Raw genomic sequence first — 6,966 nt, 5'->3', positions numbered from 1 at the left:
CTCCTCTGCCTACTTGAATTTTCAAATGCTATTCAGCAGTCAGAAAGCATACAGTAAAAAGGAAAGGGGGGAGCCTGCAGCCAGGTATGTTGGACTTCATGCACTTAAAATTTCTTAAAACAGAGCATGTGCTCTCAAGTTACTTCACTGTAAAACTCTCTCTCTTCTGATGGCCCCAACTGAGAAGCACTTCTGAAGCATGTGCTTTTAGCAGTGTTCTTGCAAATGAAGGGATAAATCAGAAAAAGTTCCTCTTTGAATGAGGACAGCAGATTGTGTCTCAGGTATGTTTGTCTAACACTTTACAGAAGTTCACACTGACCTTAGCMGGAGATGCTCCTGTCACACTAGAAGAGGATACAGGGAATTGGCATTCACAATAGGAAACGAAAGGGATGCCATTACTTTGAAATTTGCCCAGGGGTGGGCTAAACCAGTCTAAAAAAAGACTGCACATCCTGCTTGGCACTGAACGTACGCTGCAAGACATGTAGCAAAGTCAAACAACTATTTCTAGCAGGCACAGTATGGTTTATGCCAATAGAAAGCAATTAGTTGCTACATAAGCAGACAAAAGTGCCATTACAGACAGTATTTCTCAGCTGACCTTTTGCTAAGAAGCCATCTTGTTACTGTCTACCTGATAGCTCGATAGAGCAGCCAGTGGCAGCCTTGGGCTTCCCAAAGACAAATCAAAGCGCTCCAGATGGGACTTCCCTTCACTCACTGCAGATGTGTGTGCATGCCTGTGTGTGTGTCTGCGTGTGTGTGTGTGTCAGGGAATGGGGAAGGAAAGCCTGGCTCTTATACTCCATTTCGCCTTCACAGGGGATAAACAGGCAATTACACATCCTTTTATATTTGATGGCCAAGTGCTGAACTTGAAAGCACACTATTAGTTTGTGTCCCTTCAGGGCCAGTGCAATAAGTAGCCAGGAGAGCTGGGGCTAAGGAAGAGAGGGTGTTGTCTGCTGTTAGTGTGACAGTCTTGTCAGCAGCATTCACATTACTGGAAGGTAATAAAGTGACAAGTAAGTTATTAGAAAGATATGAGGTGAAATTGAACTGAAGCTTCTTTCTGCTCCACTCAGTTTTTTTCCTGCTTTGTAATGGGCCACTATTTGTTACAAACCAAGCCTTGTCTTGAGATCTTATATAAAAAAAGAAATATTTATTCTTTGCAGGAAAGGTCACATGAATTTACAACATCACACTTTAAAGGAGAAGAATGGGAAAATAGTTTCATGACAACTACAGCTGCTATTTAAAAAAAACACAGTGTCATCATAATGAACAATAATACTGGCAAAAGTCAGAGGACTTGTCAAAAACATGTCCATTTTTTAACCCTTTGGTGGTCCAGAACCGTTATCATTTAAGTGTCAGTGCCAAACATAACAGCAACAGTATTGGGATATACATGATCAATACCTTGATCAAAAAATCAAAGCTGTCATTCAATATCATGACTTGAACAGAGAAAACAAGCCACACAAGACTGGTTAACTACAGACTCAAGATTATACTACTTATGTAAAATAGTTGCTGCTTCMCTCTGTTACAGCCATTTAAAAGGCAGTGATAATGCTGCAATGTTGGCAGGAAGAGACAGAAACCATGAGACTGGAACAGACATGTATTTGGGCAAACATGTGGGTGAAAGGTTCAGTCCATCATATGATTTTGCTCTGTTCCTGAAGTAGAAATGGGTATGGAAAAGAGTTCCTTTTATGTCCCTACAGAATGGGAGAAAAAAGCCCAACTCATCATGTGGCAACAGCAAGATATGCTGATGCTTATCTAGCAAAGTAGCACTACAATCACTGTTTTGTTGAGTTACTATAGCAGCAAAGTCTTTTTCTTATGTCACTACATAAGAAAAAAACAAAACTAAGAAGGAACTGAAATATACCAGCTGCCATCATGTGTCTGCCACTCACCTTTTCCCAACAGAGAACCCCTGCAGCCTCCTTGCCCTTAGAACAGACACCTTTACTTCTCTTTTGAAATGAAAAGAGTAATGCTGTTAACCCAAAGAGAGAAGTGACAGAAACATTCTATGGACAGAAGAAGTAACAGTTCTGTTCATGTAAGTAGCAAAAAAGAACCTTAGAGGAGCATGTGTGCRCTCTTAGACCATACACTTTGCCTCCCTTATTATTTACTCTGCCACCAATGTTGCTGTGAAAATGTCGTGCAGAATTTGAGTACAAACACATTTTTAAAAAGACGTCCTATTTTCTGATGGCAGCTGACACCCTTAATGACCACCATGTGAGAAATGTGTCCATACCAAGCATTTTGATTACAAAATATCATACACATTGAAAAGAAATTTTTGGAACTAAATCTCTGATCTTGAAAATGCTTCCTGTCTCTGGAACAGATCAGGCCTTGAATCAKCATATTTCTGAGCTTTCATGATATCCACACAGCTTCTTGTCTTGTTGCTTTAACATTCCTACCCCATAGATTTAGCTATGTTAGATCCTTAACTGGGTTGAGAAGGCTAAAACGCAGGGAAAACTCAAGTGGATCCTGGCAGCCCCACTTCCTATTTATTAATTGTACTAGACCAGATCAATTGAGGTGCTGACCACCCCTGGCAGCTCCTTTACTGTTTAGAACCTGACTCTACTAATTTTTCCTGAACAGTTTCCTTTTTGTGGGATGGAATTGGAAACACATAGGTGACGGAAAATGTATAAACTTGTGGAACAGTCAGGGAAAGTACACTTTCAGTTCCACAACAGAAGGGGAGAAGGGAGGGAGGAAGGGAGGGAGGGAGGAAGGGGAGAGGGAGAGAGTGAGGAAGAAAGGAGAGAGGGAGGGAGGAATGGAAGGCAGGAAGGCAGGAAGGCAGGAAGGAAGGAAGGGACACTAAAGGTTACCCATGGCAAATATGGTGGTCCATTTCTTCTGTGTAAAGTATCTACAGCCCCCTAGGAAAAGTACAAATTTTATGAGCTCAGTCAGGAAGAGCCTTTGAGAGATCTTTAAGMGCAGTATCCATGTGCTATTATGATTTTTAATGGATACCTTCCACATTTTGTCAAATYGAGTCGAGACTCTGTGACAGAGTGCATACACCTTGTGTGCACAACTACACGTCACCACAGAGTCGCCTACAAWTTAAAAGGCAAGGTTAAAATATCAGGTATAAAAAAAGGTACCTGGTTGAGATACGGCTCAGAAAAATTGACGAAATATTTTAAGATGTGCAGAAATATTTATGTGTTAAATTAGCTTTTTACTAATACCAGCTAATTAGTCCTCACAGGAGCACACTTATGGGCAAGATCATATGAGTATTAGTGATATTTTAACAGACTGAAACATAAACGGGTAAGTGATGTGTGATACTAAAAAGTGAGAAGGGACTACCAGGGGTGTYAAATTCATGGTTTCCATTCTTATGCTTTGACTGTGCTGTTTTCCTTCCAAATTTTCATACAGTTTTTCAAAAGATACCTTGTGATTAACCATTATCATATGCTTTCCTGACACACAATACCYCCAACCCTCCCAATGAAAAAAAAAATCCTAAACAACCTCTGGACAAGTAGTTCTGTTTCTAAAGGAGGTTAAGTACAGTTATTTTCTAATTGCAGACAAAGCTTTTCAATATTTACAGAAAAATACAACTACCTTGAATAAACAAAACAGTGAAACAATATGGAAAGAGTGACCACAATAACTACAGGGAAAAAAAAAAAAAACAGAAGGAAAAAACACCATGGAGAAGGAAAAGTATCTTCCTAAAAGTTGGTCTAGTTCTTGCAAAATGGTTTAGACTGACAGGTTTGGAAACCAAAGGGATAGCAACAGGTTTGTGATAACATAAGCAACTGCACAATACTTCTCATGTCATCACACCATTACAGGCCATATTCTGTGCTGAAGAGATGAGATGTTTGGTCATTATTCTTACTGCATTCTGGGTCACTGCTGAGATAACCCAGAAATGCTACTTTCAGTAAAACCAAGCTGCTACAACCCAGACCTTTCATTAATTTTTCAGGTAACGTCAGATGATACAAATTCCACCACAGGAACAGTTCTGATAAATATGGGTTCTCATAGAGATGTATGGTGAGTGGAAAGGAGGGAAATGCCTTTCAGTTCAATGTAAGTGTAAGTGCCCTTCTGAAAAAAAGACTGTTCTGACATTAGTATCACTAGCACTGAAGAAACAACTTGATTTGCCTAAAAATAACAGTGAGCAATATTCTGTCCACAAGTCAGAGACAGTATCTCCTACATGGCTTAARCCAAATCTGAATGAAGCTAAGAGTAGGGCTTGTGAGCTTCTAACATTTTTTGGAGGTTTGTCCCTTTGTCCTTACTTTTTAGAATGTGCTGTTCAATTTTGTTTAACAAACAGATTTTTTTTTCTTCTGCTGAATTTATCGACAGATGATGGTTAAATTTCCAAACAATTTCACCAAACCCATTTGACCTCTAACAGAAACAGAGTGAAATGGAAATGCTGRACAGTGATTCATTCAGTAAGGAATTATTTATATACCTCAAATGTGTTTTTCATTAAAAATTATATTTATTTACACCGTGCATACTACAAAAGAGTGGGGGTTTTTTTTCTGTATTCAATTCAATTTTTGTTCTTTTATTCTTTAAACTTTCCATATTACTTGTTCCTATTAGCCTGGGAGGAGAGATGGGAGAGCAGAACAGGTAACACCATAAAGGTTCATGTGTTTTGGAAGAATGCACCCTTACTGTTCTAATTTCCCTTTCTCACAAACACACTGAGCTTGCACAACACAAAACAAAGCAAAGCAGATCTCTCCACTCAATTTAACAAAACAAAGTAGTTGAGACTTTGAAGAAAATAAAAAAGATGAAAGAAAAATGTCAGTGAAACAGCTTCGTTTTTTGCTATAAAGTTTCTTTTGTTAAACCAGAAGGTAAATTTTCCTTATCCTTTCTGAGGAATCCACAAATGTTTTCAGGGTTTCACGAGTGTGCAGAATAAAAAAAAAAAAATATCAGAGGCTTATGACTCATAGTAACATAGTGAGAATTCATTTAGAAATATTTTTCTTTTATTTTCTACAACTGGAAATACTGATTTATTAGATATTGATTCCTACTTTTGGAAACAAAAATACTGAAATGCATAAAAAGTACTAAAAARGAGGAAATCTATATTAAGAGTTTCCTCTAGAAAATGTAACAGGAGTTAAGTATTCAAGTGGACATAAAAAGTAAGAATAATCAAAATGCACAGCAAAACAATACAGCAAGCTGAAACAATGGAGCATTTCTGACTCTTGGCTAAGAAGGATAATGTTCTGGGTCAGTAAATACAGAAAAGGAACACATTCTCACTGAAGGAGTATTTTATTGTATGCTGAATATCCCTTGGGGGGTTGTTTGTTTGTTTGTTTTTGCTTTTGTTATTGTTATTGGTTTTGTAAAGAAAAGTCTACAACACACATCCTAATGGCTTTGGCTGTAGATTGAACTTAAGTAAATACCATCCCTCAGCCAGTATGTTGTGGTAACTAAGGCTGCCAGTGTGGTTTACCAGCTCCAGCAACATGTGTAAACACTGGAAACAAAAAAATTCAGAGGGCAGCCTCCTTTCTCTCTGCTTTTCTCAACTGCTTGCTCCTTTTCTGTCTCCCGTTTGTGCTCGCTCTCTTGCTCACTATCYTTCTTGGACTTTTGTTATTTTCTGACAAATCATGCGAGTGAAACACAAAACATTAACACAATTAGACATCCTTTTTTTTTTTTTTTCTGGCTTCTAATTTTGTCCAAAGGGAAAGTTACCCAATAAAAAGTCCAGCATATGTTTTCAGAGCTACTAAGTGCTTCTGCCATTAATTTYTTTTGATTGCTTCTATAAAACATGCCTTAATCATACTACAGCACTTTCCATTGCAAAAAAGACAACTTTACAGAACAACATAGTTAACATTATTTCCCTGTTCCTTTTGATTTTTTTTTAACACCACAAAAATCCAGGCTATAATAAGAAGCACACAAAATTATATTCATCTTTGTTCTGTGACAAGTAGTATCAGCATTTATATCCCCAAATATTATGCATGTTTGACAAAAAAAAAAGTTTCTACTGATTCACATGACACTATTCTGTTTTCTTTTTCTTTTATGCAATGTAGTATATAAGGAATAAGGATGCACTATTGTTTCTAGTAATAATTGGCACTTGAAAAAAGCACCAAGAATTCTGTATTTCACTTTACCCCTTTCCCTCCCCAGTATTTTTTTTGTGTGTAGTCCAAAAACTACAACTGTGGTTATGGTGAGTAACTACATTTTCTTTTTTTCAAAATGTGTGCAAAGTTGGCACTTTTGTATTAACACTAAACACTAATACTCTTTGTTTGGCATTCATGCCCTCATACTGACCAGATCACTTTTATCTAAGTGTAATTTTTTTAAAGACACTTACTGAAAATATGGCAATAGTTTAAGAAAAAAAAAAGCATGGATATTATTACACATCCCCTTGTAGTGTACGAAAAAGTGCATGACTGGATTTATGTAATAGTACAAGACAAAAAAACGGTATCAAATCAGGTACTGTAAAGCATGCCAGCACCTCTGTATTACTTATATCTAGCAGGTAGTTAAAACAAGACCGTGGTTCTTTTARAAATGTGCATTAAAGCTAACATAAATGAGTAAAACTAGCCAGCAAACTATTTTTCCTGCTTATCTAACAGCTGAATGTAACTGTAAAAATTAAGCAAAAAAAAAATTAGAGTTAAACCACCATCAATACAATTGTTTTACATCATAGGCCTATCAAGGCTCAATATATATATACAAGTGTAACAGCCATGCTTAGTAGAACGTTATCCCCAATGCTTAGAAGACACAAAGACAACTAAGTAGATTGTTTTTTCTTTCTCATTTTGTTTGTTTGCAATTTTTTTGTGTTTTTTTTGTTTTTGGGGTGGGGGTTGTGTG

Source organism: Malurus melanocephalus, unplaced genomic scaffold, assembly GCF_030028575.1.
Source record: "Malurus melanocephalus ecotype Western Australia unplaced genomic scaffold, MMel_1.1 scaffold_414, whole genome shotgun sequence".
NCBI lineage: Eukaryota > Metazoa > Chordata > Aves > Passeriformes > Maluridae > Malurus > Malurus melanocephalus.
This window is presented reverse-complemented; position numbering follows the sequence as displayed.